Source organism: Cyanistes caeruleus, chromosome 8 (genome assembly GCF_971803275.1).
Source record: "Cyanistes caeruleus chromosome 8, bCyaCae1.hap1.1, whole genome shotgun sequence".
Taxonomy (NCBI): Eukaryota; Metazoa; Chordata; class Aves; order Passeriformes; family Paridae; genus Cyanistes; species Cyanistes caeruleus.
The window spans coordinates 33,610,460-33,634,602 of record NC_141708.1 but is presented as its reverse complement, the minus strand read 5'-3'; the positions used below and the strand labels follow the sequence as shown (position 1 = coordinate 33,634,602).

The 24,143-nt window shown below is 39.6% G+C and overlaps 2 long non-coding RNA genes across 3 annotated transcripts; one reads left to right on the top strand and one right to left on the bottom strand.

Annotated features, from left to right (window-relative positions):
* The first annotated feature begins 88 nt into the window (after nt 1-88).
* Nucleotides 89-16,495, top strand: LOC111931522 (uncharacterized). The gene is made up of 5 exons (XR_002865598.2): nt 89-291; nt 13,671-13,826; nt 14,535-14,599; nt 15,147-15,420; nt 16,212-16,495. It is a non-coding gene; the product is annotated as an uncharacterized LOC111931522 (long non-coding RNA).
* Nucleotides 16,496-17,262: 767 nt separating this feature from the next.
* Nucleotides 17,263-24,087, bottom strand: LOC111931525 (uncharacterized). 2 transcript variants are annotated; one of them, XR_015290106.1, is made up of 3 exons: nt 23,908-24,087; nt 20,883-20,978; nt 17,263-20,398 (listed from the first exon to the last, which is right to left on the bottom strand). It is a non-coding gene; the product is annotated as an uncharacterized LOC111931525 (long non-coding RNA). The 2 variants fall into 2 exon arrangements; XR_015290105.1 differs by having other exon boundaries at nt 23,885-24,083.
* Between the last annotated feature and the right edge of the window lie 56 nt (nt 24,088-24,143).

The following is a 24,143-nucleotide window of genomic DNA, read 5'->3' as shown; positions in this document are numbered from 1 at the left end:
ACTCCTCCTCCCCTGATCCCTCATTGGACCCTGAGTTGTACCCTCCCCTGGGGCTCAAGCGGTATATAACCTTGTGCACAGCTGTGTTGGGGGCTCTCCTTCCTCGTCGGGTTGTGAGTTGCAGGGAGTCAGGCTAGCCTGCCTTCCTACTCCTGTTGGTATTTTTGCCATCGAATAAAGGTTTGGCTACTTCTTTTAACATCCAGAAGAGTCCAGACCCTTGGGGTTTTTTTGACAGCAGGGCTTTTGGCAGCAGTGGCCGGGAGCAGCAAAGGTCGCGCCAGGGAAAAGGTGGGTCTGGGCAGCGAGGAGGAAGGAGGTAGGAGCCCTGCTGCAAGGGTCGGTGTGGGGGAATGGGCGCCTGAGGGGGAATCACCTTCCTTGAGCTCCCCGTCGGCTCAAACTGGACTCTTTTGTCAGCAAAAGTGGTTAAAATTTAAATTCTTAGTTTTCTTTGCCAAACAAGATGGATGCCCCAGGGGAAACATGTGGGATGGGTGGTTTCCGAGTGGCGTGGCTACGCATCGTGCAACAGAAGGGATTTCTTCTTAAGTCGAGCACAGTTTTATTATTCTTCTTGTCCGTATAATAAGCAGGTTTTCCCTAAGAATACACATTAACATGTGGTGTGTTATAAATGCATATTATATCATTGGTTTTTTGCAAATATTATAATGAATGTTGTATGCAATATATGTTATATGTCGAGCCCGGGATCGACGCTGACAGTGATTGTGGTTGTTTCCATAACTCAATTTATCAAAATTCTTATTAAAATTCTTATTGATAAATTTGGCTACATTTCATTTATAGCATCTTTCTATTAAACTTCTAAATTCTACAAAAAAAAAATACGTGAACCTCGTTTTTCACAGCTGGAACCTGTCTCTGAATCCAATAATGTAAAGTATTGAGATGCATTACAAGACTGTGCATAGAATTAACAAAAAAACCAAAAAAACCAAAAAAAACAAGGCAAAAAAAAAAAAAAAAAGTAGATGAACTTAGATAAGCAAGAGCTAAAATCGCTCAGGACTCCATGGCTGTATAGGACGCTTCTGAAACGTTTTACCACCATTGCTGTAGCAGGATCACTGCTGGCTAATAATCCTGGCATGAGGTATTTTTTAAGCTGCTTTTTTATTTACCTAAATAACTTGAAGTTAATCAGATTCATTTTTTTCTTTTAACTGCAAGTTGTCTTCTTTCAGATTGAATATATTTTTACATATCTAAAATACGTAATAGCGTAATAAACCAGCCCTAATATGTGTATAAATTAGCTGATGAAGAAAAACTGTATATAGAATATCTAATTAAGTGAAACAGCATTCATATTTCTAACTCTCTTGTGCTTTAACTGCAGAAGTAGCTGCCAACTCTTTATAAAATCTAGATAGTGTAGTAATGTTTTGGGGGTGGGAAAAAATTGCTGTACTAGAAACCATCAAGTCTGTCTTTGTGCTTAAATTCCAGCAGATGTAAACCAGCAACGATGACTGTAATACAGATGGGGAACTGCATATGCTTTACTGGCTTTTAGTTATGTAGCAATATCAGTCGCATTGGTAAAGGTCACCAAGTGTCAATTCATTTGAAGTGCACCAGGCTCATTCTAACAGGGATGTAAATTCCCCACAAATAAGGCCAAAATATAGCCCAGGTTTTAGAGGGAATGCAGTCCCAAAGTCACTCATTCTTGAAGTGATCTGATAATCCATAAAGTTAATTTGATTTTGTTTCTTGTTACGTATTCTCTTGCCAGTGCAAATGCCGTGTCTTGCGTTTAGACGTGCACAGTATTTTGTGTGTTCTGTGTCTTTGCTAAACTTCACTTATTAATATCAGAAGTGATGTCTGGGTGTCGTGAACCGTTACCTTAGTTGGAAGAGGTTAAAGTGATTGCACCAGTTATTACAGGTGTACAAGAAATACAGCAGGGTGCCAGTGAGGTTTAGAGCTCTAGGAAGATTCTAAGAGACTGCAATTTTCTCCCAGCTGGCCAGGCTCAGGAGAGTAAGTTTCTCACCAGAAAAATGGCACCTTTGTTTAGAGTAATTGTATATATATCTATTCAGTAGATCCCTCAACACCATTAAATGTTGTTTTAATTTGGTGTCTTTACGATGTAAAAATTCTAGAATGGATAAATGGAGAGCGATTGACTCCAGCTGACAGATGCAGCGATTCACTTAGGCAGTGTCTGATTGTTGGGGCTGTTAATATCAGCAGCAAAAGGCATTTAACAGATTGAGGTGGGTTATGGTATTGATGGGATTTTATTCCATAAAGGTCAGATGGTGAAGAGTTGTTCCAATTTCTTGACAATTTCCACTGCTTTCTGTGCGTTTGGCTTTCTGAAAGCTAATTTAGAACAGGTCTGGGCACAGATGTGGGCAGTAGAGCTTCTGAGTGCCCTGCGGGGCTGCTGTCCTGGTGTGCTCCCCTCGCTGCTGGCTGGCAGAGAGCACTTGTTCTGAGGTGTCCCCTGCTGAGTAACTGTGACTCTTGTTCATCTTTGCACTCTACACATACACTCTGCTGTGGCTTTACACCTACTTGAGCAGTTAATTACTTAGTGCATGTGTATTTCGAATGTTTTGCTTCATGGGAGGTGTCGGTGCACTGCAACCATCCCTCAAAACTGTGTAACAGCTACTAGACTAATTTAAAGTTGAAAATTTGAAACTAGGTAGGCAGTTGTGGGTTATTAAAATAGATGTGGGAGATGATGACTGAGTCTCAACAAAGATGGTTTGAAACTTCAGCAGTTAGAATCTGTCTCCTTGCATTGCTAAGGTTGTCTTTTGTCATGGAACTGACGTGCTGGTAGCATAACTTTATAGCAGAAAAGAAAGACAGAAGTCTGCTCAGTGGAGTGGAAGCAAAAATGTCTTGTCAACTTACTTTAAAACAATTATTGGAGTTTTTCTTTATTTTTCTCAAACGTTTTGATTCCAGTAACTGAGGATTTTACACTGAACAGTTGTGTGCAATTACACCATGGCACTATCCAATTAACCACCCAAGGTAGCACTGCTCAAAGAGAGAGCTAGATGATGTGTCTCAGCAGTGGTTCTTGTTTGTTAACCAGGGGGCTGGAGCAATGTTCCTTTGGAGTGCTGAATCCATTTCATGGTGCCTGCATACTGTTTTAAGAATCGCAAATTTCCTTGGTGTCCACGTGTTCACTCTAATGATGTCTATATTTGTGCCTAATGAATTCAGACTAGAAAGTTTTCCATGGTGTCTTTGTTCCTTCTTTCTGCCCAGTGTGTGTACATGGAAGATGTGGATGATGTGATTTCAGTGCCTTTCTCCTGCCCATCTGAAACAGAGAACTCTGCTTCTGAACTTCTTTTCCAGCAGAGCAGCAAATGTTTTGCCCACATTGACCCTACCCACTCTCTTCCCTGCCAGCACAAAGCCTTATTTTTTTTTTTTTATTCTTGCAAGATGAGCAAGCCGATGATAGGGTATTGTGTTGTATACAATCTCACTAATTTCAAGTCTTTAGAATCATCTTCTGCGCATTTTGCCACCCTTTTGGAGGAACTCCAAGCTCATTCTCTCACTTTGTTGGATCTGTAACATGAAGTAGTAAAGCAGCTTCCCTCACACTCCCTTGCCCCCACAAAAAACAACCAGCCAACCAAAAAGCCAGACAAATGAACAGCCTCCCCACCCAAATGACTCAGTAACCTAAACTGAACTTGAGTCAGAACTGAACATGATTCCATATAACATGAATACTCTGTCTTTATTCTGAAGTTCGAAATTCAGCTTAGGGTAGTAAATAGATAAATTCCCTCATGCTAGGTCACTAAGATTTGGGAGGTTGCATGGAAAAAATTATGCAAAGTAAGGCAGAGGGCTTTGGAGACCTTTTGTATGTGTCCACCTCCTTTTTGATTTGGGGGTGAAATGGAATAGTCCCCATCTTGCAGCATTTGTTGTCAACATACTCTGTTGCTGTACAGATGTAGATGACCTTTTTTCCTGGAATATGCTTTTCCTTGTGCTTTTGGAGCTGTTCAGTTAATCCCATTTCTATTGTCTTCTGAATTACTTTTTTTTGTTTTTCTTCTCCTTTTTTTTAAACTGAGCTATCTATGTGGAACACAGATGATATGTTTAGCCTGGGTGGGAATAAAGAAATCAGTAGAAAGCTTCCCATTTACGTCAGTCAGCTTTAGGTTGTAAGCACCAATATTTCTAGTATTAGTGTAGAAAGCAGCTATTCCCTCTTGCCTAATTTAGTTGGCCCCTTAGGAGGTTTGACTGTTCGAAAAGTTGTGTGCCAGTCAAATCTGGATGTTCTGTTCACATAGCTACACTTTAATGAGTTTCATACAGCACTTGTTGACCTTAGAGCTTAGTATGCAGGAGAAGTATTTTTATTATAAAATAAGGCATCTTAGGATGACAAACACAGTAATTTAATCCTTTTTTGCTTTATTTTGACCTGTGGCAGATGTAGTCAAAAACCTAGTAACTGATGTGATGTATGTCACATGCAATAGGGAAAGAAGGCACTGAATAAAATGACATGGTTTATTTATTAAAACTCATGCATCCACAAAGTGCATTTCTTGTGAGTGTAATAATTAGTTTCTCTAATTAGATTGGAAAGTCTGTAGGAGCTGTAACGCTGAGTCAAGCAGTCAGACTTCACAGAAGTCATAACTGGTAAAATATTCCAGTTCTCTTCTGATGCTGTTTTCTTGCAAAAGCAAAATGAGCTAGATTTTAAGCTCACTTCACTGTGCAAGTAAAACACAGACATATTTAAGCTACCTGAGATGACAGACAGTTATAACTGCTTTTGAAAGTGGGTCAGTGTAATGTCAGCTTTACAAAATGAGCCTTCTCTTGACAGTGCTCTTGGATAGCTGGCCGCTCTTACAAGAAGGAAAAGCACGGATCTCTGTGCTATTACTTCTTATAAATGAGCTCATTAACCAAGCACTTTGTGTAGCAAAATACTCCTTCCCAAATTGCATCTGTCTGTATTGGCATGTGCAAACAGTATTGTACTCTTGTTCTTTACTAACACTGTAGTCTAAAGTGCTGCCTTTTGCTTCAAAAACTAGATCCTTGTCTAGGGAAAGGAAATACAGAGTTCTAGCCATGTGTTTAGGGTGATAAACCTCTTGCAAAATTGTTCCAGGGACCGAACAGCCCATCTTGATTGCAAAGTCTTTCTTGTATCACAGTGTATTGCATTCAATTACGTACTGACCAGCACTAAATTCTGATTTTGCCCAGCAATTAAGCTTCATGTTGCTACCAGTTTTTTAACTCTGATGTTGGTGTAATTCCTGAAACTATTGAGTCCTTCTTTTAGAACCACTTTCTGCTGTATTTAATTTTACTTTCCTCGTCATACTGAGATCAGCAACATCTTTACAAATAAAACTGTTTCAGAGGTGCTTCCTGTTGGATCAGTCTGGAGAGATGGAGCACAGTTCCAGCATCAAAGGGTATAGTCAAGCAAATGCTGATTTTTGAAGTGTGCAGTGTACTATATACAAAAATTGATCACTTTTGGTTGTCAATCAGATTAGACTAAGACCAGACTGCCCAATTTTCTTGGCCTTTTGCTGAGTTTTCTTCTGATGTGTCATTGTAAAATTGTTAGAGAAAAGCACAGGTTAATTTCAGCAGAAATGTAGCAACTCCCTCTGGTTATAATAGGAGCCTGGCACAGTCTGTGGGGACAAACTAGGAGATTTTTCTTTAAGCATTCTTGAGACACCTTTTTTATGTACTTCATATCTCTAAATATATAGATATTTTAGTTTTGTGTAGCAATTGCAATTCCCCTTTTGCTTGGACTGTTTCTGCTGTTTGAGTACATTTTACCCAGTCTTCTGTTGCTTAGCTCATTGTTAACCAAAACACACTCTTAACAATTTGAGTGGGCTGCCTTGGAGAGACCACTTGGAACAGAGAGAATTGATTTTTCACTTTTTACAAAAAGGTTACTGTAACCTTTTTGAGGCAGTGGACTCAGTATGTCAGCAGACTTCACTTAGGCTTACCTTTTTTTTTTCTTTTTAATTTCCAAAACTAAAAAACCTTCCTTATGCATGGCTATGTAAGAAGCAGATGCTAGGGTGAGGGAAATTACAGAAGTTGCTAACTAATCTTTTATTTTAGGATTTTTTAATGCTCTTACCTCTTTCTCAATTGCTGGGAGGTTTTTTTTAATGATATTACTAAATATAAATTGTTTTTATAAGCAAATAAGCAATATCTCTTATTTAATAGAATAGTTAAAGTGCTGCTCAGTCTGAAACTATTTTATTTCAGACGAGATTTATGATGGATTTGTTGTATCTAAGGCAGGTGCCCATAGATTCTAGTGACCTTGTGTCAATTCCAGACTGATTTTCTAACTTATTTAAAATTGTATATTAAAAACATATGTTGTCTTTGCTGGCAGATTAAAAAAAACAACATTCTGAAATACACAAAAAACATAGCGAGTCTGAATGGGCTCTACAGCCAGTGAAGACGTCTTTGTAGGAATACATCAATATCAATTTACAGTATTCTACTGAGATTATTCATGTATTGAAATTATACTTTAAAATAATTAGGTATTTATCTGGAAAGCACTAGGGGCTGAGGAGAAGAGCACTTCTATAAGCCTGATGTTTTTATAGCATTTGCAGACCATTAGTTGGAACATGCATTTCTCATTTTTTCAGTAGTGGAAGATTTATATTTTTCAGTTAATTGCTCATACTTATGATTTGAAAGCATATAGAACATTCACTTGAGATTATTTCTTTAGATGTACATGAGAAATACAAATTGTAGAGCTATACAGATAATCCAGTGTGTGTACTATGAGGTACAACTCCCATGCACATTTATTTGGAGTGGGGAGTTCCTGAAAAGCCTCTTCATTGTGTGATGCTGGACTGGCAGCCCTTCCCTGTGTGTACCATTGGCATCTTGGAGAGTGAGCTGCAAGGTGAAAGGAGCTGAGAGGCGACTTGCTTGTTCCTGCTGGAGCAGCTACCAGGAGCTGCAAAGCATGGATCTGTATCTGTGTCATGGTTGTCAGCGTCATAAATCTGCTAGCTAATAAGAAAATAGGAGTTAAAGATGGTCTTCAAACATGAAGGATTTATTTTCAAAATACGAAGGAAGAAAGATGGCAGCCTCTGGCAGTTACTAAATTGAAGAGAATTAAGGAAGGACTTCAGCAAATATAGGTGATGTTTGGCGACAGATACAGTCACTCATCCCTTTTAATGTAAGCACAACCGTGTAATGCTTTTAAAGCTTTAAAATACATAATAATATGAAATCTGATAAAATAGTGCTCTGAGGAGAAATTAGAGCTGAAGTATTTCTTGTTTGTGCTTTTGGAAGTTCAAAGACAAAGTACAAGAATTATGAAGAGTTAGTTACTTTGAAAATAATTGTCAAAATGTGAAGGCATTTCCACTGGTTTGCTTTATTTTCTTTCCCGAGGTAGTTGTAGTATTTTTTTTCCCCCTGGAACTTAGTGTTTCTCCTTTGTGCAACTGCAGAATTCACAAAGCTGTGATGTAGTAATAAGCACTGTGTTTAGAGAGCGGTGACATTTGTGGCTCTTGTGAGTCTCCATCAAGGGCTGAGTGCCACAGGGCTCTCAAGCCTTTCCTCTAGAGTTGACATTTTAGATTTTCCAAGAAGGAAATTTCCAACTCCAAACTACTGTATAGGGGAAAAGAAAAAAAAAAAGGTTTTGTTTTCTATAAGCAACAACCAGTAGTTGAGAGTAAGTTGAGTTACCAGTTAGTGATGGAAGTGACATGTTTGCTGGGGCGAAGGCAGCGCTGTGCAGTGGAAATACAGCCCTGCCTGTTCTGTGTAGTGACCCGAGCAGCTGCTCAGTCCTGCACTGGCTGAAAGCTCCTTGAATTCCTGGTAGTGCTCATTGTGTGGGTCCTTTCCACTCGGGCTCGTGCAGAGTGAAGTAGGAAGGTAAAAGCTGCTTGGAAATTCAGTCCTTCTGCAGGGTGATGATAACTTTCCTCATGCCTTCACCTCTGAAATCATCTGGAAAACATTATTTGGCCAAATAGTGCCTTTGATAGAATTCATCACCACAAGTGTTCTTGTCTGTCATGAACAAACCTAATAGTTTGTAAATTACAGTCTGGGAGAGAAGATTACTTTTGAAACATCTTTTCAAAGGAAAATTGTTCCATTAAAAGATCTTTTTCTTAGAAAGTAAACCTGTCTGCAAAAAAATACTTTTTTAATCCCCATATTTGAAAAAAAGTCAAAATATTTCAAGATGAGAATCAGCTCAGTGCATGACTTCACTGAAAGTAGTTTTCATTTCCTCCTGTCCTTTTGCTGTGTGAGTGGGGGTTTCTTACTTGTTACTGGTGATGTGCTAGAGATGGTCTTTCATGTGTGTTACTGTGGGGACTGGGGGAAATCCATTAGAGCAGATCTTGCACCAAGACAAGCCCATTGGTAGGGATGGAAAATGACAGCAGTCTTTAGCAAAGTATTTCAGCTTTTTGAAATGTATTAATATTTTATTTTCTTAATAAGCATTTTGTTTTTCTAAAAAATTTCCAGTCCAGTTGAAACCTAGCATTTGAAATCCAGGTCTGATACCTTGCTGTTGTTTAATAGCACTTCAGTGCTTTTAAACTCATTTTTGAAGTGTAGAATGTTGTCTTTGAAATCTGCTGTTTTGTGAAATGCTTTGACTGTCATATAAATCAAGAAACCAGCGTACAAAATCCTGTATAACGAAACACCCTCCTTCTTTTAGCAAGTTCCTGAGGATTTCAAAGAGTGTAAAGCCCTGAAAGTGCCTTGAGGACTTGCTTTCCAGGAGCTCATTGTAGTTGTTTAAGGTGCACGAATGGTTTTTGCTTATGAGCTTCTCAGAGAAACTCAGATTGCAATTCTCAATATTTTTCTCATTTCTTTCTGGTACAAGGGCTGGGTAAGTTGTTTAAATGATTCCCTTCTTTCATATTCTACCTTTTAAACGCACAGGCCTGACTCTGTCCCGTGTCAGGAAACTTCACAGTTTGCCTTATCATTTTACAGTACTGGGCTTATAACATGTATCATGCATTCCTGGTGATCCAGGGGAAACGTTTCCATTTCAAATTAAATGGCTTCGAATGTCAGGAATAGAGCCACTGAATGACTGGGCAGCGCTAATAATAATATGGGGCATAAACCTCTGAGATTTTTCCTACTCTGCCAGAATATTGTTACCTCTCTAAGGGGTTGCTGCTGACTCTTGTTGGGCTGATTTTCACTGGTAGCTTTACAATGATCCCCCAGTCCAGCTGCTGGAGCTCCTTGGGGCTGATGAAAAGTTTGAGCATGTTGTACAGGGCACTCTGCATGTGCCTGTAGCTCTGCAGGCTCGGTGTTCTGAGGGCTGGCAGGATGCTGCTTGCAGCAGACAGCCCAGGAGCTGCAGCTGGACACACCTCTGCAAGCTTTACAGAAGTCTTAGGGCTGCCCTGATGGCACCTTCCCCTACAGTAGGCTGCTGCTGATAGTGATGGCAATCCCTGAGTGAACTTGGCAGAACCTGTTTTAAGATGCCATGGGAAAGAACACAAAAACTCTGGATTACATGGCCTTCAGTCATCGCTGCAGTTTGCTGCATTGCTCTTTAGATATTTTAGAGGATTGCTTTGTATGAAGCATGTATTCCAACATGAATTTTCTTATAAATCTTTTCATTGTATATGGAATGGATAGCTCAGTGAGACATCCAGTGTTTGATGGGAGTCTGGTCATGACTGGTATTGCCAATTTGGTATTGCCAGTTGAGCCTGAATTTAGCACAGGAATAAGGAATTGTACATGACAGAGCGATTAATTACATCTGATAAGATTCAATAATGTGTTACTGGTTTCTCTGTATGTCCCCTTTGAAATGATGGATCTACAGTACCCACAGTATTTTTAAGTGGTCATTAGATGATGTGTAGGAATGGAAAGGTGGTCATGTATGTGAATGTTGTGTGAAAAATGGCCTGAAGCAATTGGTTGTATCGTTAACAATTACTTAATCATGCTGGTGAATGTTAATTACATCATTTGTTAGAAAACAAGGACTGTGTTCCCAAAAGACCTTCCTTAAATTTAAGCTCAAAATAGCTGGAAAATAACTGCAGTCATCATCTGTGTTCTTGGGGTTTTTTTGGTGTGTTTTGTTTTTAAAGTACCATGAATAATTAAAAATATAATCAAATTATTTAACTGACAGATAACTGATTAAAACAGAGGAAGGTATATGTAGTGATAATTAATTTCAAATCTTGGCATCTATAATTCACAATTACTGTTGCATCAAATGCAATTGTTCATTATTTTGATGGGATTCTGGGGAGAAAAAGATTCAGTATTTCAGGATTCTAGAAGAAGAAGTAAGTTAATAATTTTAAGTATTGTGCTCTGCATTAAAAAACCCACAAACCACAAGTGGACATTTACACCGTCAGGTCATGCTTTGCTGTGTGAATGATGAATGCTCTGAAAGAAATTGTCTCCGGATATTTTTTTAACTACATCTCTAATTTTCATCTTGTTGCTGTAACTTTGTGTGTCTTATTTTAGCCCTGTATTCCCTGCAGTCCAAATGGAGCATGTTGGAGAGATTTAGCCTCAGAAATGGGGTTCAAATTTATTTGTGCACTTATGGGCAGAACGCAATATAGCAGGGAGTATATGAAAAGTGAGTGGGTTTTTTTTTTAAAGTCTGCCTTCAGACTTGAAAAAAATGCCTGATGGATTTCTTTGGCTCTGCCTGATCTCTTCCACCTCTCTGTGTGAAGCATCATCAGCATGCTAGAAATTAGTTGTTCTGAAAAGAGAGATTGTTCTGAGAAGAGTGAAATTCCTGTAAAGAGCTTTTAAGCATTGCTATACCGGCAGTATTGTCTTTCTCCTACACCACTGTAAGTAGAAAACATTTTTGCATTTAATGGAAAGTTGAATCAAGGCTCCAGTCACGCTTCCTTGCGGTGGAAGCTGGAGGAGATGGTTGGAATCGGTGGAACAGCTTGTGCCAAGGGAGAGATGACAGCTCAGTCCTTGCACAGTTGTGCCCGTGTGTGCCCCTCTGGCCCCGAGGGAGCTGCAGGGAGGTGACACGAGTGGGCGGTGTGAGTGCCACTGGGTGGAAGTCAGCAGTGCAGTGTGGGGGCATGGAGGGAGACAGCGCTGCAGAGCCAGGCACCGAGTGTGTTGGAGAGACGTGAGCAGGGCAGGCAGTGATTCCTCAGGGTCAGCTTCGCTGTCCTCACAAGTGTCTTTAAAGCCTGAGCACCAGGACTGCTGTCTCTGCTGTTAGAACTTCATAGGAACAAAAGACAGCTTTTTGTTAGAGGAGAGGACATTGCTAAGCAACAGGTAGCACAGTAGCAGTTTGAAATACTTATGTGACATAAGCTTTATTTTTTGTGTGAAGAGTTTTGTATTTTTTAGCCAGCCTGTCCTGCCCTCAGATCTGTGTTGTTCTGATTTCCGTAGCTGAAGCTGCCTGCCAATCAGGTCTGTTTGGAAGGTTCTCTGCAAAAGCCTTGTGTGATGTAATCACTTGTTCTTTCCAAGTCTGTAGGGTTAATACATATATTTTGGCATTGGTGGTTCTCATAAGCAGATTAATGCTGTTTTGGGAGAGGCAAATGTCCATACTAATAAAGCCAGTTTTAAGGTAGGGATTGTAACTGTGACTTCACAAGGGTGTTTCTCCTGTTGTTTCTATAATTTTTGTCTTCTAAATGAGTGGTGCATGGGCTAAATGACACTGCTGGTTCCCACCTGTTGACAGACTTAATCTCCTGATACAATCAATCACACAGCTGGCCATAGGTTTTTAGAGTGTAGTATTCAGAATTTGTGGAGACTCTCTCAAGTGTTTAAATGGGAAATAATGTGAAGGGCATTAGAGAGCAACAGCATGGATTCTGAAATTTACCCTTTAAAATTCATCTACATGTTTGCTGCTGAATGTTCTTTCTGCCTAGCAGAGAATGGATATGTGGCTACTGAATGAAGTTCCTTGACTTCAGTGAAGTTGCGCCTGATCTACACTGGTGTATCTTCAGTGCAAATCACATGGTTATTCTGCTCCTGGAGTTAGGTGTCGCCTACTTCTGACACAGCATGTCAGATTCCCACACAGGCAAGAATGTCTGAATAGAGACATTTTAGAAGAGTTACTGGATATTTGTTTCTTACGGCAGACAATTGTGATTTGTATATGTGTTACATAGCTTCCAAGTTTTTTTTGTTCCTCTTCATTTAGAAATGCAGTAATTTAAATGACAGCAATGTCAAAACACTTAAAATATGCATTATTTTTTTACTTCTTTTGACAAAGATTTTTCTGGTTTTTAATGGTTCATGTATTTTAGACTTTTTCCAGTAATCAGTTCTTGGCATTGGCTTCCCTTTTTACTACCTAAAACGATATACTTCAGCTCTCACACTGCAGAGTTTCTACTGTTAACGGACATCTGGTTTTTTATATGTTTCTGTAGTTCCCTAATTCCTAATCATGTTTTGATGGCTAATCAAGCCTAATCATGGCTTGATTCTACAGGACAGAATAATACTAACCATGATTTCCCCCCTGCTGTTAAGTTTTTAATCCTCTGTGGCTTTTAAAGTGTGGGTGTCTCTAAGATGCAGGGAAAAATGCGTAGGCAGATGGATGGTTTAATGACCCCATAGACTTGCAGAAGTCAGATGTGAACTCCCTGGTGCTGGCAGGCTGGTGAGCCTCCATCAGCTGGACTTGAAATGCCAGGCAACAAAAACCAGGGAGAGATGGGTCTTGCTTTGCTTTGTGTGAAGGTAGTAACTTTGAAAAAGCTGTCAACAATATTAGATTTTAGGGGTCTCGCTTTCAAAAGGTTACAGAGTTCTCATGTTATTTCAGAACAGCAGCTTGTGGAAGGTAAGAGTTCCATAGAAAATACAGGCATGGATTGAAGGGGCTGCTTGAAGAAGACAATATGAAACTGGTGTATTTGCACTTCCTTTGGTCTCTTCTTAACTTTCAGAGAGATTCAGCAAAATCTCCAGAAAGAAAATAACAAGGAAAATAATCGTGCTAAGAGGTGGAAGTTGAACACTGAAAAAACTTTAAAAGTTAATTAATTAGGCTATTACTTTATCAAAAATAAAAATACCAGGCAAAGGGAAGCAAAAACTAATTTGGCTTTGGTGCAAATGTGGTGGGTGTCCAAAGGAAAACTGCAGAACTGGAAGTTTGTTATGGAGAGAAATACGATACAGTGGGGGGAAATGAAGCACAGTGAAATAAGGAAGTGAAGTTAAGGTGTTGAAATACCAAGGTATGAAGTATGGAGAAAGTAAGAATTTGGAGAACAGATGGCAAAATAACATCTGGCCAGGTTCTCATACAGCTGTTGAGCTGCAGAATGACTGCAGGTACCTTGTGGCTTCTGTGATGTGTCTTCAGCAGCACGGGAGGGCAACGTGTTAAACTGAAATGAAACTTTAATTATGTTATAGGAGTGGCAGGAGGTCAATAATATTTGTAATATGAACATTTGTGACAAATCAATTGTATAATGAAAGCAATTATAACATCATTAGAAGTCTGATAACCCAATAACTTTGTGATAATTGCTTCTCGGTTACAGGAAATAATTTACCACAGGAGATGCTGAAATACTAGGTATGAACACTAATAGCTGTAGTCACATCAGAGGCATATGTGCCATTTAATAGCAAGTCTGAATCCCATCATTCATTTGAACATTGCAGATTTTCAACAAGCAAGGTCTGCATTTGGAAAGGTAATTTTGCATGTATGTGGGTCTTTGGGTCCCTTAGTACTTGAGAAATAGTAATTTATTGTGTCCTTGAATAGCATGATGATGGGAGTTGTTGTGATTCTTGAGTTTCCTTTTTTGTCAGGTCAGCATGTGCACTAGGGCGGGGGGGGATTGTGAATAGGTGCTTGAGGGGAGGAGGATAAGAGAGTCAGTCTGCTTTTTTGAGAGCAATTAGCAAGGGCACAGGATTATAGCCAACATGAAATCATACCACATTTCACTTCCGAAAAGTGACCTAAAACTGTAACTAATTTTTGAGATGCACCCCTCACTTTCATTTACTTAACCTGTGAAGCTGAACAACCTGGTTACTTAAAACTGTGCCTGTGAAGCAAATGCTGGGTTATGCTCTGAAAGTAATAGAATCATAGAATGGTTTAGGTTGGAAGGTCCTGTAATATCATCCAGTCCCAAGCCTCTGCTGTGGCCAGGGACACCTTCTGCTATCCCAGGTTGTTCCAAGTCCCATACCACCCGGCCTTGGACACTTCCAGGGATGGGGCAGCCCCAGCTTCTCTGGGCAACCTGTGGCAGTGAATTTATTATTTATGAAACTGTCCTGTTTGAATAAAGAACAGTCATTACCTTTCAGAACAGTTTTTATTCCAGACTTTTTTTATTCCAGAAAAATTAATTTTTAGTTCTACAAATTTATTTTCTTGCTAGCAGGTGTTTTCTGTTGCTTTTATTGTGTCATGATGGGAATTAATGAGGACAGGATGCTTCAGAAAAAAGTAAGTGAAGAACAATTTACCAGCATTATTTCTGAACCTGAAGAGGGAAATCAGTGCGAGTGCAAATGGCTTTTTAGTCACTGCAACTACTCTGCTGGCCCTTGGTCTCAAGGTTGCACATAAGGTTGTGGTTTTGCAATTGATTGTTTTGGAGATACTTAAAATGGTGACCACAGCCACCTTCACACTAGAGATTTTAAAGAAAGGTTTTATAGTAGAAGAGAAAAGTAATACTGGAGTTACAGTAATAGCTTGAGAAATAACAGAATTTTTACTTGTGTGAAGTTTTAGTTATCTTCAGCTGAGTGTTTGTTGTATCTTTCAGTAAATAAATTTCCCAATCCTCAGGAGCACGTTGGAGAGGAGGAGTAGCTGGTTGTCACTGATTCTGGCACATTGTTTGGAGTGTAATGACACAGGGATGTTTAATTTCATCCCTCACCTTAGTGAGGAACTTGTATCCATCAGAAAAATGTATCCTGTCTTCATGGCAACCTGTTAATCCTCCTGTGTACACAGCCTTTGTTCCCGTTCTTTGCTGCCCCAGGAGCTGTTCTGTAGCTGTGCCTGTGCGCTGGGAGGAGTGCGTGCATGCACCAGCGTGTACAGAGCAGCTGTTTGAAATCACGAGTGTTAAAGAGCTCAAGTTCCTCCTTAAGGAAGAACCTGCAAGACCCAAACACTTCGGAGCTCCTACTGGTATCCTGTGCCACGGGGATTCACAGAGATTCCTTCTCCCAATGGACCAGAATGTTTGCATGTGTTTGTGATTAGAAGTATTAAAGTGCAAGCTGCTCTGTGTTTGTCCTTGTACATTCATGGTACACCTGCTTCTTGCTTTTTCCTGTCTTTTCTCCAGATTTACTGTTACTTTTTTCCACTGGGTAGCTAATTGTAAAAAGTAAATTACTAAAAGCCTGTAGAGCCTTCGGGAACCCATTAAAAGCCTTGCTTCCCTGATGAGGATTTTCTGCTACAACTTTCAACTGAGATTTGTCACTTAATTGGTTTTAAATTTGATTAGTGCGTGATATGTGTTTTTTTCATTTCAAGTTCTCAGTCAATGTTTCTGGAAGTACCAAGTCTAATTTATCCACATACAATTCTAGCCACATCAAGCAATTTACTTTTTAATATGAACTTTTAATCTCATCAAGTCAGTTAAGATGCTTTTCCCGTAAATGCGTCCTGGTTGGCATTAATTATGTTACCATGCTTTAATTCTTTGTTTATGAAGATTTAACTAGATTGCAGTTTATTCGTGTAAACTGTTTCACAGAGTGAAAAAGTAATAAAGATTTCTGGAAATAATTCCTTTTTCAGTCTGTTTTCAAACTGATGCCAGTTTGGAGTGTGGGTATTTTGTTGGTTTCTTTTTTTTTTTTTTTTTTTTTTTTTAGATATTTTGGTTGGGTGTTTTTGTTTGCTTGTTTTGTTTTTGGTTTTTTCCTTGTGTTTTGTGTTTTCTGTCACTGAATCAAATGTCCTACTGCTTAAGGTGTTAGCACTATCACACTTGGAATACAGTACTTAGTATTATGTGGGATTTGGATTGGCAGAGGGCATGAATGGAATTTTTTTGTTAATAGTAAAAATTTTTGTGTTTTTACAGGTGGTGGAGAATTGTTCTCAGAAGTTGTGGGCTGCTATTGGAACTTCAGGCACTTAGGACTGAGGCAAGAGGCTTGTCTTGCCTTCTTTTTTGGTACTCTAGATGTGAGATTTTTGTTCAAACAAAAATGGATGTGTGATTTCCTTGTGGTAGTACTAAACTCTGAGAGATGTTTACTTTTTTCCCCCAAGTTCTGTGACAGCAGGTTTGAAACAGATAAACTATATTTCCAAATACTTACCCTCAGTTACAGCACTGAATAAACTGAACTAAAAATTTGTGCATAGCTTCTGCTTATCCAAAATTCGTTGTGTCTGTCCCCATGTTCCTGTGAAGCCCCCTTCCCACCCCAAAAATGTTTGAGTTTTTGCTTACCTACTGTAAAACTAGTAAGAAATGGTTTTCTGTATGTCTGTATGTTATGGTTCTGTGTCCCGTGTGTCTGCTTTATGCCCAGACATGAGTCCTGTACCTCTAAGCTCAAAGGTGGCGAGGGCAGTGGAATTCTTTCAGTGGCCTGTGTTCAAAACAAGCTGTGATTGCAGGCTGTGGAATTCAACAGAGGCCCTTTATCTTACAGGAGATACCCTTCTCAGGACGTTGCCTCCTAATTTGTCTCAAAACTGAGATGCTCTGATATGACATAACTTTTTACATTAATCAGTGCCTTAAAACTAGTGAATTTTTGAGTGTAAAGCACTACTTAGGTCAAAATTAGGTAGAGAACCATAGTGAAAAGGGCTGTGTAAAGCAGTAGCCAGATTTTGAAGGCACTTCAGCCGTTGGAAGATCTGAATCTGCTTGGCTGGCATAAATGAAGTCAGTGGAAAGGGAGCCTGGATGCCCCTTAAAATGCTTTCAGGAAAAAGTGTCTCTTGGAGGCTCATGGGTCAGCTTCACATTTGAACCATTTCACGCTGGTTTCCTCCTAACCTTTCTAAGGAAGCTAAAGGTGCAATGCCGCTGTGCTTTTGTGACACCTGAAAGGGAAGGTGAGTCCAGCTTGTTTCTGATATGTGAATAGTACTTGGCCAGAAAGTGAACACAGAGCTTTCAGTCGGAAATTTCACTTTTATTTGAGTATCAGCTCATACTCAGTCTTCCTGTGTGTAATGGTTGATTCTCCTAACTGCTGGGTGTTTCCAAGAAGTTAATTTCCCTGCAGTGTTGGTTGTAACTGTGGCCACTTAAGCTAATGTCCAGCAGTGGAAGGGAACACTGAGATACTGAGATCTCTCCTCCTCCCCCTCCAGCTGGAGGTTGCCTTTGTTAAACTGTACTTAGGGCTGAGGATTAGCTCACAGCAATGGGCTGCTGCGCATCCTCCTGTGCATGCTGTGGTAACAGGTGCTGAAAATGGGGAGGAATACGTTGGCATACACTGTGTGCCAAATGGTTTATCCCGCTGAGAAGATTTCTGTGTCACTTTTGTCTTCCCAGAGGTTTAAAGTCACATTTGGCAGCAGTTCTTTATTTCCTAACTTCTGATAGTTGTGTTTTAATGTTAATGTGGGCACCTGAGAGTCTATAAGCTGAAGCTGGCATTAGCAGTGCAATTATATATAGTATTAGCTCAAACATTAACACAGTGATATGGTTCTGATTTTATTCCTAATCCATCTTTCAGCCTGTCTTTTGAATGACTACAGACTAATTTACTACATGCTTGCACTGCTATTGGATTTCAAAAGACACCACAGCAGGGAAAACTGCTGCAAAAATAAAGCATTTATGTTTTGAATTAAATGAAAATGGTAGTAAATGTGAGGCTTTTAGATTAAGGATACATAATCAAGGCTGCATGGATTTCTTTCTGTCCTTTTTTTAAGTTCTATGTGCAGTATGTGTGAACAGTAACTAAGTTAACCACAAATCCTCTCCTTCCTTGTAGGAGCACCCTCTCTTCAGTGCTTCCAGTTCTGGGGTCTCAGGCATTTACTTGATTGGAATTGAAGCAGCCACTACTACTTCTGAAATTCTTTTCGGAAAAACTAACAGGAGCTTTTTTAGAAATGGTTCTAAAACAGCAATTCTATTCTATTTCTTCATCCTATTTGAAAATTCACTTCATTCAGACATGAAAAAATAGTGAGAGTTTTCTGTCTTCAAAACTCTTTTCCATTCCTTTTTGCTTCAAGAGAAACAGCATGTGGGCCTGAATTAAGGGCAGGACAAGCTTTGAAATGAGAGGCCAAACATGCAGCTTAAATAGAACCACGATGGTGTGTAAGACTCCAAAGCATCTCCAGAAGTCATTGTGTCTAATTCTGCTCACATGCAAGCCAATTTATAACATTGCTCAGTAAAGTCACTGTTGAGCTTGAAGATGGATATTTCTTTGGGCTTGCAGCTTCATTGTTTCTGTGCTTCTCTTCACTTTTTGACATGGGATTTGTTATAAATAAAATTGTTTGGGGACAAGAATTACACTTTAGTCAGGGAAACATGCCCATTTTTTGGAACCAAAGAATTTATCATCCAGCTTTTGTCACAACTCAACGACAGCCTGAGAGAGCTGTGCTATCCCATTTCGTATCCAGACCAAGGGACAGCCAGCCCTTTGCTTGGAGTTTGCCTCTTCTTTAATCACCCATGGAATCTGAAGAGTACTGAGTAATCTTTAGGTTGGTGCATTGTAATTAGACACCAGCATCCCGATTTCTTACCAGGACACCTCATGCATTTTCCTCACTCTCATCTAGTTCACATGGAGTTATTTCATCCAGTTGCTATAGCAACCACCTTACGCTCCATTGAATTTTTATTATATAAAGTGTGCTATTAAATACTTGATATGGTGTATTTCAGGATCTAAAGTTAGGTGACGTAATTTACATAAGTGTTAGAGAATAGTCCTAGATGTTTTTTACACACTCCTGTTGGAACAATACTTTGTGACATTTAGGTAAAGGACTGCCAGTGTCCTGCAGTTTTTTCTGGAAGCTGGTGGCTGGTTAAGAGGGGCCACTGTGGGAAATGTGCACCATCGGTTTGGACAACAGAAAGAAATCTACTCTTACTGTCTCCTGTACACTTCCAATTTCCCTAGTAACCATCACATGGCCTCCTTTCTTTCTCTGGGTGATTTAGAATTACACAGTTGTTTGTATTGTACCCCTCAAAGAAAATGTAACCAGGAAGGTACAGCATGTAGGTGTGGAGTTCAATGAGAAGGACAGAAGATGATGTGGCCAGCATTCTGTTTAAAGGCTTGAGGCACTTTACCTACAACTGCTTCAGTTGCTACGCTGTAATTAATGAAAGGTAGCCAAAGGACACTCCCTTAGACAAGCTGATTTAGGGTAATTGAGCAGTGGACAATCTCAGTTTTAAAAATGCCAGTTTATTGCTGCAGTTAGGGTCAGTAGGAGCTGTATTTAGCACTTCCAGAAATTACATCTGCCAAGTTTATTCAGTGCAATAACTTTGTCTGGCTATGGTCAAGACAACAATTTTGTTTATCTAGAACAAGTTACTTGTTACAGAATTTCTTTTTGGCTTCAAATTATTTGGATGGGTGATCCAGTGTTGTATGTAGAAGTGATGAATTGTTATTAGTAGCAGAACTCAGTTTGCCTTTACACTACTAAGTTTTGTTGCCATATTTGCAGTAAACTCTACAAAATCAAAATACTTATGGGGCAGAGGAAATGTAGCAGCTAATCCAAATGCAGAGTTTCTTTGTGTCTTGAGCTATGAATTGCAGAAATTAAGTCCTTGCCATGGGCAGACAGAGACAGAATTAATAACACCAGTATCAGTAAAGAAGAAACAATTCTAAATGTATATGGATAAATAAACCAGCAGCAAAATTCTTGGCTAAAAAGTTTTGATCTTGCCAGTGCTTTTAATATGGCAGCATAGGACTTCTTGCCTAGTTAACATTATCAAATGTGAACAGAAATCTTGACCTAAGAGCTGGAGAATGAATTATTCAGAGCTGAGGAGAAGCAGCAGAGAAGAAAGTCCAGCCAAAGGTGAGTGAAAATGCGACCTATTAGGAAGGGAAGCCTATAAAGGGGTTGTGCTCATGTCCTGCTCTGTGACCTTGGGCAAGTAACTTTGTTTCTAACTTCCTTCATTATTTCACTTACCATTTGCTAGTCTTGGCTATTTAACCCGTGATCACTCTGAGGCAAGGATTGTGTCTTGCCACAGCTGACGTTAGTTGAGGCTTTGGCATATGACTGCAAAGGAGGGAAGAAGTAGCACGGTTTGGAAGCTGGGAGAAATAAACAGAACAGCTGCAGCAGTAGTTTGCCCTTCATCCTGGCAGTAGTACGTATGCACGCCTGACACTGACAGGAAAATGGAGGCCAGTTGTACTTGAGACATAAATGTACTTCCTAAAATTGTAATAATGTATTTCTTTTAAAGAGTCACTCTGGCAGCCTGACAAAGCACCATTTAGCTTCAGCCATCAGTTTGATGTTCATTCTGAGCAACAGACTTGTTGATTGCTTCAAGAAGACTGAAGTTGCAGTTGTGTTAGACTAGAATAAATTAAGGCATTGAAGTGCAGGGGGCCAGAACAGGGTGCTGAGAGGTCGCTTTTTCTGAGCTTCTTGCAGACTTTGGAGATTTGAACCAATCTCTTTCTGCCATGGAGTTTTTCCATACCTTTTTGCATATCATCTCTTGTCCTATTAAAACTTTGAGCTTCTTATGTACCTTTCTAATTGAATCCTTTGCACAGCACAGCTCTCCTTTACTAATTTCTGTCAGTATTCTCCATATTCCAGTGTCAAGAATGCAGCCCTTAAACACCTGTTGGAAATAAACCGTTTCATATTTACAAATTTAGAGTTTCATTCACAAAACCAACTAAGAATCTTGTGCATGTTACATTCCTACAAAATAGGGATTGGTTCCAGCAAGAGTCCTTCAAAAACAATTAACTAAAGCTTATTAAAACCTGAGTGACCTATGAGACCGTGACCAAACAAAATCCAACAGAGCTAAGCAGATGCAGCTCCTCTGAATATGTCTCCTGTGTGGAAAGCTTCCTTTTAACTGGTGCTTTAACCTTGGCTCTTTGTATGTAAACTGTAAGCAAGTTAGGGAGTAAATCTCTCCTCCCCTCCTTTTAGGAGGGTAACAAAGCACACCAACTGTGCTGTCACCCAAACTCTGCAACTCCTGTGTTTTTGTTGTAGCTTTTGTTTGTGCAAATGTTTGTACACATTAACTCTTTAGAACTGCTTATTTTGAACTTCTCTCAAGGGAAAAGACAGACTAATTAATCATTTTAGAATAGAGAACACTGTGCATGAAAACACTTTCCCAAGAGCTAGACTGAGTAACAAAACCAGCAAGTTGGAAATCTGGTTTGTCACACTGTTGGGCGCACCAAGGCAGTACAAGACAGACTCTTGTGAGTTGAACAGGAGAGCAAAGTTTATTATTCTTAACCTTCTTTTACACACATGTTTGAGAAGGTCCGAGAGGTAAAACTCTCATTGGTCATTAAAGCAACACATCACCATCATTGGTTAAGTGGAACACCACCCCTTGACTAAACAACACATGCAGATTGTTGTCCTTTACCAAGGACTGTTTGGATTCTTTCTCAGGCTTTCTCAGGCCAGACTGAGAAGCCTGTGTGACTTGGTTTCACACAGGCTCGGTTCTCCCTGCCTGCTTTCAGCATCCATACTGGTTCATAAGTTTTTCTGAGGAATACCTGTAACTTTGCGAGAAACCTAAAATCCTATTTTCAGTCAAAGCTTAGCTTAGCTCTTACTAGAGTAGCTGTGTATGTTTCTGTGGAGTTGGGAACACGATGGGGAGAAGGTTGACTACTTTTATCTACAGATCTTATATATAAATATATAACATTCAAGTCAGATACAAGGATAAAATCGTGTCTACAGTACACTAGTCCAATTCTTTCCATATTCCCCACAGATTCTTTTGCAGCAGTTTCCTGTCACTTCTGTAGAACTGTTAGGCTGATATTTCTCCCGAGTAAAGAAAATTTATTGGTGTAATTTTTTTCATATACACTTAATACCAAAATACCAGTTCCTGTTGCAGAATGAAATCTCAGTACATTCTTTTTGCACATTGCTTCTTGCCAGCTGTGCCAGAAGATAAAGTTATCTTAGCTGTCTGTCCATACAGTTAATGTTATTTTAAATGTTTGCAAAATACAGCCAGAGAAGTTAAACAGGTGGAAATAGGGCACTTTATATCCTTATAAGATGCTACTGACTTCAAATTTCATTTGCTTAAGGGTGTTTATTTGAATTAATCTCGGTACTTTAAAAAGATGGATGTATTGTGTGAGGAAAGAACTAGAACCTGTTAAAAATCTAAACCAGAATATATTTGTGTTCAGCTACCTGTTACTATGGAGTGCTGTTTCCAAATTGTTCTTCTCGTCCCTCTCTACTAGTATCCACAGATCTGTTTCTGAAGCTTATTACTTAGAATGGAAAAACTGCCCATAGGACACAAGAATTCTGTAAGGTGTCAGTGCTGGTCCTTCAGGCTTACCAACTTGCATTGTAGTTGCTTGTTTTCAGTTTGTGGCATCCATCCCAGGATCTAAACTGAGCTATTGGAGAATAAAACCACAGAACTCCTCGTGATACTTACTCCCTTTTGGCTTGAGAAACTAATTTTTCAGTATCAATATTCTTTAAATTACTTCTATAAACTTTTTTATACAGTCCAGTTACAGATACATAATTTAGATTTTCACAGGTTGTTGCCTAGGAGGATCTGTTTCCAGTTATTCTCACAGAAGAATCTGTCTGTTTGGCTTGACTAGAGTGTGAAGATTAGGACTTTGCCTCCAAGTGGAAGTAGGAACTTTAAATTGTCCACTCACGTGTGAGGAAAATGTAGGCAGAGTGGAAATCGAGCTCTATTCTGCTTAGCGTGTGCTAATGTAGTCTTCTCAGTGTAATCTTTTACCTTGCCTAAATAAACTTTTAAATGCATATTTCTCTCAAGGTGCTCGTAGAAGTTTATATTAGTCTGCACTGTGTAGCTATTCCCAGAAAAATAATACCAAGAGAAGTCACTGAGAATTGTGTTGTCATAAAAGCTAGAATCACTTATTTCCCTTTACAATTTAAAACTTTGCACAAGACTCTCCAGAGTAGAAATAACATCTCCAGCCAGCCTGATTTGTGTTACTAAAAGTAACAAATCCAAAAAAAACCACTGCCTTCTATAATTTAAAATTGAATGTATACCTTATTACCAGAGTAGGAGGAATGCATTTCACTGTAGTTCTCATGGCAGTGTCCATAAAGAGGAAAAGAAAGAAAACCACCAAGGTCTCACCCAATCATAGAATATCCTGGGTCATAAACCTTTGGTAATGAAAATTAGAATTCAGTGAAAATTCACTTGAAATTGTTCAATTAAAAGCAGTCATTATGAAGGATGAGTGTGTGATGCAGCCTTTCAAAATCTGTCTTCTAAAATTTTGCCTGTTTTGACATTCTGATTTGACTTTGTGGCTTCTTTGTCTCTGTGAACAGCCCTAATTGTCTCTTGCTAAAAGCCATGAAAACACAAGTCAGCCAAAAAGGATGTGAGTGAAGACACCCTACGGTGTGTGGGTGGGTTTGTGTGTGTGCAGAGGCAGCCGTGCTTCACGTGCTGTGTGAGGGCTGTCTGAAGCAGAGCAGGCAGGGCTGGGCCCTCGTGGTGCACACCTGATGAGAAACAAAGGACACACCCTGCAGTGCTCCAGCTTCCGGGCACTAGGGCAGTGCTCCAACCAGTTCCATAGGATCCCAAACGCCCTTACAGCCAAAGGGTACAGCTCCTTCAGCATTCACAGTGTCAGAGCCTCCTGGATGTCAGGGACTTAGCTCAGCTGCTACAGGCTGGTGTCAGGGCTCAGAGAGGAATGGGTGCTGTTACACAGCAGCACTGCTGTGTCACAGAGAACGGAGGGCACGATGTACTCGT